This window comes from Carassius gibelio, chromosome B3, assembly GCF_023724105.1.
Source record: "Carassius gibelio isolate Cgi1373 ecotype wild population from Czech Republic chromosome B3, carGib1.2-hapl.c, whole genome shotgun sequence".
Taxonomy (NCBI): Eukaryota; Metazoa; Chordata; class Actinopteri; order Cypriniformes; family Cyprinidae; genus Carassius; species Carassius gibelio.
The window spans coordinates 33,686,455-33,700,638 of record NC_068398.1 but is presented as its reverse complement, the minus strand read 5'-3'; the positions used below and the strand labels follow the sequence as shown (position 1 = coordinate 33,700,638).

Below are 14,184 nucleotides of genomic sequence, written 5' to 3'. Positions count from 1 at the left end.
AAGTTTGATAAAAATGTTTCATTTTTGGATGCTAAATCTTTGAATAGGAGCAATGTTAATACCTTGCTGTACAACCACAGCTGCACGGATGTGTTAATGTCATGTGACGTTATCTCTAAAACATTTATGAAAAATACCACTATACTTGAAGGATATAACTAGGATAGAATGGTGAGATTTGCATGTTGAATATGTGTTTCCACTAAAAATAGCTAAAATATGTTCATCTTATCAGCAAAACTGCATACATTTAATTTGATTTGAATTGTTTAAAACAATTGATATACTATTTGGCCAGTGTAAAAGAATGAGACCAACTAAAATATATCTGAGAACTACTTTAAACCATTTTGTTTTTATTTACATTTTCATACATTTATTATGAAACAAAACAAGGATACAGGCACAAATGGTATTATAATCCGTATCTCATATTTCCTTGATGTCTCTGTGTTAAACATGGTGTCACGTGCATGGGAATTTGCATGAAAATGATAAGCAGATGAGGTTATGCATAGTAAAACTAGGCATTGTAAGCTCCATATATGGTGATTTTGGGGAGAGATATAAGGAGATTTTTATTTTAGATTTTTGCTGGTTCTGGCAAACATTTTTATAAAACTAGAAAACTTTTGTGCATACGCAAAATCTAGCTTTTGTGCCTGCATACACTTTTAGGATGAAATCTACGGAGTAGATTTATAAAGTTTTATAAATGAGACCCCAGAACTTAAAAACCCCAGAACTCCACCCAAGATATCTGAGATTCATGCACTTAAAGTCAACATGATACCAAGCATTCAACTCAATCCAATTAACATCTGTGACGCACTTCTATGTGAAACAAGATATTCAGCAATGAAATAATGTAGGGCTGAACTTGATTTATCAGGATCTGACTGGATGGTGGTAAGTGCATATTAAAATGGAGTCGGTACTGAATGTGAGTTTGCAGAGCATACTGCCAACCACTTGTGAGGTGGATTTCTGACCGGAAATTAGAGGCTAAACGTCAAGTTCATCCTCCAGCACTTCTCCATGTATCACACTGGTGACATTTAACTTTTTAACTATAATTTTTTGTTGTTATTTTTTAAATCTTTATTAACATATTGCCATTAAATTTAAGATATTGTCCATAACAGCCTAAACATACATTTGCCTTTTATTAATTATGAACCTGCACAGGAAAGTATTGCAAACAGCAAACAATTTTACAAAATTACACCAGGAAAGTGTACTAAAAACAGTAAATTGTTGATAAAGCGGACTTTAATTCATTGGCTAGAGAAGCTTCAGTCACATTATACCATTTGAACACTACCAGTAAAGATTTTGCTTGTGAAATTCCTATCAGTCTGGTCAGGACACAATGCCATAATAAATTAAATTACTGGCGCATACAATGCACGATGGGTCTCCTCATGGGAGCCCACCAGGCTGGTACAACTTCTCACTGTTACTCACTGTGTGTGTGAGGGGGTTTCTGAGACTGTCTAATGGAGCAGTCAGGAAGCACTAATGTAGTCTGTACACTGCGGAGTGAAGAACAGGATGCAGGACAGTGGGAGATGGCCATATTCAGCCCACAGGCCACAGGAGGTGCTTGTGAACGAGCTGAAAAGAATATCTGAGATCTGCAGGGAGCGTTTAATCTCCAAACAGAGCAGATCAAAAATAGATTCATCTTAATACAGAACATACACTGTTCATACACTATGTGAACAGATAATACAAATCAGCAAGATGCTACAAAACAGAAGAAACAGAGTTCTAGAGATAAGAAAGATGCATAATGAATAAGAAAGAAAAAAATATTTTGGCTTTAATTTGTCATGAGTAATCTATGTGTGCTTGTTAACCACAACATCAATGGCTGACTGTTATTTGTTGCAAAAATCTATTTTTAGCTACTTATGTTTTTATTCAACTAGTGCATGGATGCCTTAAAAAATAGTTCACGCAAAAATGAAAATTTTTGGGCTGTTTATCTTCTTAACCTTTATTTCTTCAGTAGAGCACAATAAAGATTTTTAACTCAAACCGTTGCAGTCTGTCAGTCATATAATGGAAGTGAATGGAAATATATAACACACACAGGGATGCGTTTTTTCAAGGCACGTCCGCACCGCATCGAGTCAAAAACATCTCAACTTTTCAGAGATCCGCAAGCGCACCGCAGGTCATGTGACAAGAACTAACCAATTAGCTTCATCCTTTCCAGTATTAACGTTGAAAGCTCAGCCAGCTGATCATAGCTGTATATGGATTGCCATTTTGAAATAAATTAAGTAGCAGAGCTACTGAAAGTGATTTTTTGTGCTGCAAATCCATTTATCCTTTGCTGAAATTTTGCGTCTTCATGGAGAGAGCGCGTCATTGTTGCTAACCAATGGCAGATGCCTCAGGAGCGCTTCTGCCCGAGCGCTTTGGAAAGGAGAAAGCGGCATGCCTAGCATTTTCCACACGTTTTAGTGATATGTGAACGGCCCCTTAGGCTACCTATTTGCAATTCGGCCTATTACTACTTATAATGATGAATGAAATTGGCTAATTAATTGAACAATCGTGCCAATACACACACATATATATTAACTGACTCATCGAGCTGAGCTTTGGTGGATTCCTGCTTGTCCCGTAGATGATCTGCTCGCGTTCTTTAGCTTCGTGCACGAGCAGATCGGTTTCTTCGCTTGAGATGCGTTCAGCTTTTCCGCCAAAAATTTTGCCATTTAAATACCAATCTGCCCTGGCACAAGCACATCTCGCTCTTAAAGGGAATGGGAGATGACACTCTGATTGGTGAATTGTGTTACGCCCATCACTCATTAAGAGAATAGGGACAACCCATTCCAAAAATGCGCCCCGGAGCACGGACGGTTCTTCCATTGTTAAAATAGCAAAAGTGGATTTGGCTGAGTGTACCTGCGCCGTGCGCTTTACACTTTGCGTTTAGGTTAAAATAGGGCCCTGAAATTGTAGATAGAGTGTCAATGGTCTATTTGAGAGATAGGTGGTGGTAATGCACTTATAAGTCTGCGGTTCTCCATACAGCAAGAAGAAGATGTGAGGGCAAACATAATCAGGACAGTTCAGACATTGTGGTGAATCCGAGGTAAAAAACTATATAAATACTGTTCAGATCCTTGCACAGACTGATCGTTTTGTGTCTTTACACATCAATGTATTGTCACAAGCTGCAGGGTTTAATTTGATTTTCTTCTGTATGTTTTTTTACTCTCAAAGCCGTGTTTCCCATTCACTTACATTATTTGACTAACAGACTGCAACTGTTTGAGTTCAATCTTTATTTCTATTCTACTGAAGAAACAAAGTCATCTACATCTTGGATGCCCTGGGGGTAAGCAGATAAACATCACATTTTAATTTTTGGGTGAACAATACCTTTAAAGGGATCATGAACTGCCTTTATTTTTTTATTTTGTACTGTTCACTGAAGTCCATTTATAATATTGTCAAAATTTGTACATCAAAAAACTGTAGCATTGCGGATTGTTGACTGAAGTAAACAGCCACTAGAGGTGTGCTATTACTTGTTTTGGTACTGATGGAAGTGATCATCCCTATCACCATGGAGTGGGGACTTTTTAAGTAAGCTGGGCAAGTGCGTACCATTATGTAGTCGTTAGGAATACACTTTGCAAAAGGAGTGACTAATTTGCTCATTATTTTCAGCTGGCATGTTCCTGTGACAACACATAATGAGGAAATCAGTCATTTCTTTTGCCAAGTGCATTCCTAACTGCTAAATAATAAATAATGGCACGCATGTGCCCTGCTCACTCCAAAGACCCCACTACAAGGGTATAGGGATGGTCACTTCTGTTTGGAATTTGCCCCATGAACCGTTTGGTACCGATACTAGTACTGGCACACCCATACACCCACTTCTGATTGACTAAATAGTGCTGTGATTTAGGTGAAAAACACATAAATAACGTAATATGTATCAAACAATCTGTAATAGCAGATATAAATGTTGGATCCAATTTAGTTGGCACAGCATCATCTTTTACTTTCAATCTTTCTGAAAATCCTGCCTGTGCCAAATTGTGCTTTGTTTGTCTTTTTGTTTTGACATGAAGCCGATTGGATGAATGGTTCTCGACATAATAAAAATGCAAAAAGACAGACACATAGAGATTGCAGCATTTATCACACTGTGTCCACACCGGACGGGACAGTTGTTGTGTACAGTTGTTGAAATTTGAGTCAGTATGTCATAAAGAGAAAGCTGGAGCAGTTTACATTCAGGAATTTTTCACGGCACGCTGCGCTGCAGCCAGTGTAGACAACATAATAGGTTCTATTGTATTTTGTTGTGGATCCGGAGTAGACACAGTTAGAGAGGAGAATATGTTCAGCTACTTATTATTCTGTGTTGATTACTACCGAAGCGTCAAAGCTCAAAAAATGGTATTCGGATCAGCCCGATCCCAAAACTGTCGTTTTTGCAGGAAAGAAAGAAACAAGAACAAGAAAGTTTGAGTTGTGAAACTTACAGGATGTTTTTATAGTACATTGACCCCTGTGAAATGATCAAGGGAATTTTGGTTTTCTCAGTTCATGACCCCTTTAATCCAAGAATAATGACAAAATGATCTTCAGACATCATTTGAGGAGAAGCACACAAGCAGAAAAATCATATTGTTATAAAAAATACAATAAATTTGTAAATAAAATGACAATGAATAATAATAAGCAAATAAGCTCATTCGGCTGCCATGTCGCTCAGTCGCTAAGGTGTTTGGGAATCCAATATTACGGTTACTGATTTCAATATTTTCTGCTTATCACTTGTTCATTTCCTGTGAGCCCACACAAAGCCACCTGTTCAGGAAATGAAAACAGCATGTCCTCCATCAGACAAGCAGTGAGACGAAACAATCGCACTATTATCGCAGGTAATAAAGAGTGCATCATATTTCCTGAACATTTACATTTAATCATTTAGCAGACGCTTTTATCCAAAGCAACTTACAAATGAGAACAATAGAACCAATCAGATCATTGAGAGAACAACAACAGTATGTATACAAGTGCCATGACAAGTCACAGTTAGTCTAGCACAGTCTTTATATATATATATATATATATATATATATATATATATATATATATATATATATATATATATATAATAAAATAGAATAGAATACAATAGAATAGAAAAAGGTAAGTGTTGGTATAAGTTGGAACAAAAGGTTTCAGCTCCTGACACACATCTGCCATCCATGAGGTGGATCGTTGTCATGCCAACATATGCCAACACGGACAGGAAGAAACCCAGGTATGAAATGGAATGAAACCATGTGTGGAAAACCGAGAGGGAATACGGGTTATCCAAACATTATGGGAACAAATTGGTTTTAGCAGGTGAAATATTGCCTTTTTGGAAATGTGTAACAGGACACATGTGTACCAAGACTGACTTAACACACACATGAGAAAAAGGACACAATTTAGTTTGGGGACCAATTTTTACTGTTAATTAACAATTAACTGTGACTTTTGCCTCAATAAATTCTTATTTGAATCTTATTAATAGTTAGTAAGGTAGTTGTTAAGTGTAGGTATGTGCTAGGATTAAGGAAACTGAAATATGGTCATGCAGAATATGTGCTTTATAAGTGCTAATAAAAAGGCAATATGTTAATAACAACTTGAGAATTTGTCTCTAAACTAAAGTGTTACAGAGAAATATGACCTAACCAACTCTGGTCCAAGATGCAGGTATATACTCTAGCATCCTGATGGGACCTCAGGACAATGGATGGATGGATGAACCTAATCTGGTTTTCTGCTATATCCAGTTAGAACTTACTGAGTTAGTCAAGACCAGATCCTCAAAGACTCAAACCAAGTACCGGTAGCTGTAGATGTTCAGACCCTATGTAATGGCACTGGTTTTTTCTAGAACGGTGATGACATGTGACTGAGGTTATTATCATGTTATCACTACCATTATTATTATATCATTGTTATCCTAGAAATAGACTGGGGTCTTATTAAGTTTCTAAGCCCTAAAGAGGGAACAAACTGATTTTAATCACAAGCTCACAGACCTTTTTTTCTCTTGGTGTTTCCCAGGATGTGAAGTGTAAGGGATTTTGAAAGCAGTCTTCATAGTTGAAACTTGAGCTTAAATCGATCCGTAAATCACACGTCAGATTCACAGAACATAGGAATAAAATTCCTCCTACTACTATTTTCTTCTTATTTGCTAACTTAAAAATGAAGAGAAGAAACATTTCTCTTCCCCAAAACATTTCTTTAGAATGTTCTTACATTTTTTCTTATGATTGGTCTTCAGAAGCAGAAATGAGAGCGAGAACTAGAGTAACCCGATATAAATAATATTGTAAATATAGAAAAACTGACAGGTGGCTAACTAAACCTCCTTCAACATCTAAAAGACATGAACATATTGATAAAAAAAATAATCCATTTGTTTTTTTTTATTAGCAAATAATAATAAAAAATAAAGTAAACAACAAATGGTGCTAATAGTGTGTGTTAGTATTCCTCAAAAAATATTTGATCCTAAACGTTTTCTAATCTAGATAATTATAGAGATAAAGATTTCAGTCTGACTTTAAATTGACTAGATACTTGGACCTGGAAACAGTATTTGATATGTCATGAATGAGCAAGTACACTGACTTATTTGTGCTGCCCAGACTGACTACAGGACGAAGTCAAGTAAAGACAAAATCCTGACAAAGTAGAGATGAAGTAATCACTGAAACATATGCAAATAAGATTACTCAACAATGTACATTTTTACGCTTCCTGCTTTTTCACGGCTTGTTTTAAACCTCTCAGGCTGAAGACTTTTAGTTTTTGGAACCAGACAAAATATAGTTTTGCTAACTGGTTTTAGGGAACAGACAAAAATCTGCTGTATATTTTGGATACCAGACAAAAAAATGTATCTTCAGATGTGCTTTTGTTAAGGAAACTGGATCCAATATTCCCTCAACAGAGACTGGATTTCAGTTTTTGGTCAGCAAGATATCAGCATGATCGAGTAGCACAATTATTGTAAAATTACCTAACAGTGGTACGTGTTACTGTGAGAGCTGGTTACATCAAAACCAATTTCAAAGGAACAACTAGGACTACTTTTAACCATTTTAGCGAACTTGTTCAAGAACATGAGAAAAAGCACTAAGGAACCTTTTCTATATTTTTATAACATGTTACTAATAAGCAAATCAAGTAAAAAAAAAAGTACTTAGAATTACAATTCACATGGATAAATTTTTTTAACCAAAGGTGTGGCTTCACATATAAAGTAAAAAGCAAGCTATTTTGATGTTTGTCTTTTTAAATTCAAATGAGCCAACTTTCCAAAAAAAGGCGTGGTGCCTTTACAGCTTATACTTTGGATTTTCCTGCAACAACAAAACAGGAGAACAATCATCTTATTGTATTGTGCATAATAAAGCTACACAGTTATGAATTATACAGAGACTGAGTGTTTTAGGTTCAGGCCGGGTCACATGGTTTCAGGATGACGACATTACTCTGGGCTGTGTGAATACAACAACATTAACTTTAGCCTCATTAGCTGTGCAATGGCCTAACAAGCCCATTCAGAAAGGCCATTTCCAAACATTCTTATGCCCATTGTTTCTGCCAACGAGACTGTTTACCACATAACTCAGACATTCTTGTGTTTCCAAGCAGCAAATCTCACAAATCGGTTAAATCCAACAAACCTAATGTGATTTGAGAATTACAGCAGATGGAAACAGTAATCACTTTGGGTCTGTTCCACACACAAAACCATGGTTTGTCTTCAGAAGATTTGGAATATTTGTCAGTGCTTGGGTGGGGTTGGGTTAGGTTCTCAGAAATAAAATCTAAAATAAGGGCTTGTATCAGCAAAGTTTGGCTAGAGGTTAACTGCTCTGCTATCAGCATTATCACAAAGACACATCACTGCTATGAAATCACACTAAATATGACACAGTCAAACACAAAATGCACGGATCTAAATGCCTGTAAATGGATTTGAAGAGTGAACATAATAAGATTACTATTCTGAGCAGAACAGAAACAGAAACAAAGAGAGAGTGGCAGACCAGGTGCAGCAGCGCTTTCTGTCCACTTTAGCTCCAATATAACTTTGTATTATAAAACACACCTGCTCTGCTTCACAGTACCAGAAATGCATACATACAATATGCACAAAAACACATGTACATAAGTACCGAAAAACAGTATGCTACAGACAAAACCACCTACATTTGCATTTTTGAGAACACAGCATAGTATATACTCAAATTTTCAGTCTCAAATCTGCAAACCGAAACGGTCCTCTGGTCTAAAATGCAAATGAGTTTAGTCTATAGAGCCAAACCCCCACCACTTCCCTTAGTTTTCAGTCAAGACTGGGAACGTTATAAACAGTCGTTTTTTTTGTGGTCTAGAAATTATATGAATTATATATCTGACAAATGTTAATGAAGTGGGGTTTTTTTGGTCCTATTAGGTTGGTTTTGGTATTTATTTATAATAATAATAATTATTATTTTTCTTTTGCATTATTACATTAGTTTCATATGAAATTAGCACTCTCACGGTCCCTATTATAATGTGAAAAAATAATTGAATATAAACTTTAAGTGATATGCATCATTGTAGTATTTCTTGTACTGCCTGTAATTTACTCTCATTGAAATTATATATATATAAAAAACTGTATTAAAGTAACTGAAATCACTACTGAGAATAATGAACATTACAAAATGACTCAAAAGTAAATCATCCAGGCATACCATGGACAACTTCTTCCCTCAGGCTCTCAGACTGGTGATACAGCATAATAGAGACAATGCAGACAAGTTAAACTACTATACAGTATACCTAACAACTGTACACAAGCCACTTTGCACATTCATGTATACTGGGCATATCTATGACACTGCTCTTTCTGGCAATCTCTTTGTATAATGTGTATTGTGATATATGTGGGCCAAAGATGATGTGCCATTGTGATGTCTGCATCACATTAAATTTACAAAAGTGATTTTTATATACATATAAAGTAATAATGTTTTATCGTCATACAGAATAGCAGATAAAATGTAACAATTAAACAAAATATTAATTAAACTTTTATTGTTTTGATGCTTGAAAACTCCTTTTCATCTGTGACCCATATATATATCGTATACTCTCTGATTCTGCTGTCAGTTTAGTTAGTTTTTATTGTATAAATACTGTACCTCTATATACAGCTATGATGACTGGACCACACTCCCAAGATTTTCACAAATAATTTACTTGTAAATGCTGTAATGAAAATAAAAGGGAGTTTAGTAATAGCAATGGAAATCTTTAGGAAAAAAATTGTTGTCATGAAATTAATGTTACAAGAGAAAAATGCTCCTAAAAACATTGTGTACATATTATGGGAAAAGGTCATGAGACGTTGACTGGAAAGTACGTTTGACCTCAAAAAAAGTCAGCATGCCTGATTAAGCAACAGCTCACAGTGTGCTAACACTGTGTCTACATTTCCAGAACAGAACAGTTGTTTAAATGCAGAGAATATTATTATATTCTGATGAAAGATTATATAACAAAATTATTTCATTTTCTCTAGATTAATATGCACAATAAAAGACCTGGGATATTTATTTATACAGAAAAGAATATAAATTTTGATTTTATATTAATGAAAAAGATGCATTGGGATCAGCATTTATAGACATTCTGAACTCTATTGGTGTTAGACAACACGTTTCAGGACCTACTCATTGTCGAAATCATACTCTAGATTTAATACTGTCACATGGAATTGATGTTGATAGTGTTGAAATTATTCAGCCAAGTGATGATATTTCAGATCATTATTTAGTTCTGTGTAAACTTCATATAGCCAAAATTGTAAATTCTACTTCTTGTTACAAGTATCGAAGAACCATCACTTCTACCACAAAAGACTGCTTTTTAAGTTATCTTCCTGATGTATCCGAATTCCTTAGCATATCCAAAACCTCAGAACAACTTGATGATGTAACAGAAACTATGAACTCTCTCTTTTCTAGCACTTTAAATACAGTTGCTCCTTTACGCTTAAGAAAGGTTAAGGAAAACAGTTTGACACCATGGTATAATGAGCATACTCGCACCCTAAAGAGAGCAGCCCGAAAAATGGAGCGCAGCTGGAGGAAAACAAAACTAGAGGTATTTCGTATTGCTTGGCGGGAAAGTAGCATATCCTACAGAAAAGCATTAAAAACTGCTAGATCTGAATACTTTTCTTCTCTTTTAGAAGAAAACAAACATAACCCCAGGTATTTATTCAATACAGTGGCTAAATTAACGAAAAATAAAGCCTCAACAAGTGTTGACATTTCCCAACACCACAGCAGTAATGACTTTATGAACTACTTTACTTCTAAAATCGATACTATTAGAGATAAAATTGCAACCATTCAGCCGTCAGCTACAGTATCACATCAGACAGTGCACTATAGACCCCCTGAGGAACAGTTCCACTCATTCTCTACTATAGGAGAGGAAGAATTGTATAAACTTGTTAAATCATCTAAACTTACAACATGTATGTTAGACCCTATACCATCTAAGCTCTTAAAAGAGGTGCTTCCAGAAGTCATAGGTCCTCTTCTGACTATTATTAATTCCTCATTGTCATTAGGATATGTCCCCAAAACCTTCAAACTGGCTGTTATTAAGCCTCTCATAAAAAAGCCACAACTTGACCCCAGAGAACTAGTTAATTATAGACCAATCTCGAATCTCCCTTTTCTGTCCAAGATACTAGAAAAGGTGGTATCCTCACAATTATATTCCTTCTTAGAGAAAAATGGTATATGTGAGGATTTCCAGTCAGGATTTAGACCGTATCATAGTACTGAAACTGCTCTCCTTAGAGTTACAAATGATCTGCTCTTATCATCTGATCGTGGGTGTATCTCTCTATTAGTTTTATTGGATCTTAGTGCTGCGTTTGACACAATTGACCACAACATTCTTTTGCATAGACTTGAACACTTTGTTGGCATCAGTGGAAGTGCATTAGCATGGTTTAAATCGTACTTATATGACCACCATCAGTTCGTAGCAGTGAATGAAGATGTATCATATCGATCACAAGTGCAGTATGGAGTACCTCAAGGCTCAGTTCTAGGGCCGCTACTCTTCACGCTTTATATGTTACCCTTGGGAGATATCATCAGGAAACATGGTGTTAGCTTTCACTGTTATGCTGATGATACGCAGCTCTATATTTCCTCGCAGCCCGGTGAAACACACCAATTTGAAAAACTAATGGAATGCATAGTCGATATAAAAAATTGGATGACGAGTAATTTCTTACTGCTAAATTCAGAAAAAACAGAGGTGTTAATCATAGGGCCTAAAAACTCTACTTGTAATAACCTAGAACACTGTCTAAGACTTGATGGTTGCTCTGTCAATTCTTCGTCATCAGTTAGGAACCTAGGTGTGCTACTTGATCGCAATCTTTCCTTAGAAAGCCACGTTTCTAGCATTTGTAAAACTGCATTTTTCCATCTCAAAAATATATCTAAATTACGGCCTATGCTCTCAATGTCAAATGCAGAAATGTTAATCCATGCATTTATGACTTCAAGGTTAGACTATTGTAATGCTTTATTGGGTGGTTGTTCTGCACGCTTGGTAAACAAACTACAGCTAGTCCAAAATGCAGCAGCAAGAGTTCTTACTAGAACCAGGAAGTATGACCATATTAGCCCGGTCCTGTCCACACTGCACTGGCTCCCTATCAAACATCGTATAGATTTTAAAATATTGCTTATTACTTATAAAGCCCTGAATGGTTTAGCACCTCAGTATTTGAATGAGCTCCTTTTACATTATACTCCTTTACGTCCGCTACGTTCTCAAAACTCAGGCAATTTGATAATACCTAGAATATCAAAATCAACTGCGGGCGGCAGATCCTTTTCCTATTTGGCGCCTAAACTCTGGAATAACCTACCTAACATTGTTCGGGAGGCAGACACACTCTTGCAGTTTAAATCTAGATTAAAGACCCATCTCTTTAACCTGGCATACACATAACATACTAATATGCTTTTAATATCCAAATCCGTTAAAGGATTTTTAGGCTGCATTAATTAGGTAAACTGGAACCGGAACACTTCACATAACACCGTACTTTCTACATCATTAAAAGAATGGCATCTACGCTAATATTTGTCTGTTTCTCTCTTGTTCCGAGGTCACCGTGGCCACCAGATCCAGTCTGTGTCCAGATCAGAGGGTCACTGCAGTCACCCGGATCCAGTACGTATCCAGACCAGATGGTGGATCAGCACCTAGAAAGGACCTCTACTGCCCTGAAAGACAGCAGAGACCAGGACAACTAGAGCCCCAGATACAGATCCCCTGTAAAGACCTTGTCTCAGAGGAGCACCAGGACAAGACCACAGGAAACAGATGATTCTTCTGCACAATCTGACTTTGCTGCAGCCTGGAATTGAACTACTGGTTTCGTCTGGTCAGAGGAGAACTGGCCCCCCAACTGAGCCTGGTTTCTCCCAAGGTTTTTTTCTCCATTCTGTCACCGATGGAGTTTCGGTTCCTTGCCGCTGTCGCCTCTAGCTTGCTTAGTTGGGGTCACTTCATCTACAGCGATATCATTGACTTGATTGCAAATTAAAACAGACACTATTTCAACTGAACAGAGATGACATAACTGAATTCAATGATGAACTGCCTTTAACTATCATTTTGCATTATTGAGACACTGTTTTCCAAATGAATGTTGTTCAGTGCTTTGGCGCAATGTATTTTGTTTAAAGCACTATATAAATAAAGGTGATTGATTGATTGATATTGACTACTCTATATATTGTTTTTATATTTGTTCCAAAAATAATCCATAATTAGTTTATTTTTTTCTGTATTTTGACTTTATTTCATAAAGATGCATGATAATACTGTTCAGCTTCATTCATGTCTTTACTAAAACAAGAAGTGGGGACTGTGCAAATATATTGCAAAACTAAAAATTCTGACCTGAATGACAACGAATATTTGTTAATTATGAATTGAGGATGGGAAAAAGCAGCAGTAACTATGGATACAGAGATGAGTTAGTTCAGTGTCCCACAGCCTCTGCTCTATATAATGAGCTCATTAAGTGTACATGTCTAGAGACCTGATGAACCTCATGAGGCCATGGGTTAAGAGGAATTAACTACAGACTGATCCCATGCTAACCTGCTATAAAATTTGTTTAAACACTCCTCAACGGTTAGTTATAAGAAGCCTGATTCATGTAAGGCCACATGAACTGAGAAACACGTTTATGAAAAAACCAGTGTTAAAAGCATAACCCTAAAACTTAAACATAACACCTGTTAACATGATATTTATGTAATAAAATCACAAACAAACCCTGTTATCTACAGTTATATCCAATATTTCAACACATGTAATGACCAGCTGGTTAGTTTTGCTCACTCATGCTCTGATAATGTAAGTGTTTCCAGAAAGAAACATGACGTGACTACAGTATCCGTGAATCACTGTTTACACAGAACAAACAGCCTCCACCTAGAGCACTAGTTCTACCACTATAGCCTTTATTTTTAGACAGCTCAAAATACACACATAAAGAAAACTTAATATAAGCAAAAATAAAAGCATTTTTTCACATTTTTTCTTACATATCTTACAGAATGTCTTTCCCCTCCGACTTGAATGAAATGCCATATAGTGAGAATTACTTTAACACTACATGTGATCTGGGATTTTTCTTTAACTGTACAACCCATTAACACACACGCCTTAGAGTTACAAATGACCTGCTCTTGTCTTCTGATTGTGGTTGTATCTCCCTGTAAGTGCTATTGGATCTTAGCACTGTGTTCGACACTACATTCTTTTGCATAGACTAGAAAACTTTGTTGGCATTAATGGAAGTGCATTAGCATGGTTTAAATCATACTTATATGACCGTCATCAATTCGTAGCAGTGAATGAAGAGGTATCATATCAAAGTGCAGTATGGAGTACCTCAAGGCTCAGTACTAGGGTTGTTATTCTTTACGCTTTACATGTTTCCCTTGGGAGATATCATCAGGGAACATGGTGTTAGGTTTCACTGCTATGCTGATGATACTAAGCTCTATA

At 36.3% G+C, this 14,184-nt stretch overlaps 1 protein-coding gene across 5 annotated transcripts in view; it reads right to left on the bottom strand.

The window, feature by feature from the left end:
* The window catches only part of tex2 (testis expressed 2), a 43,357-nt gene that overhangs the window by 24,817 nt on the left and 4,356 nt on the right, over positions 1-14,184 (bottom strand). The window lies entirely within an intron of this gene.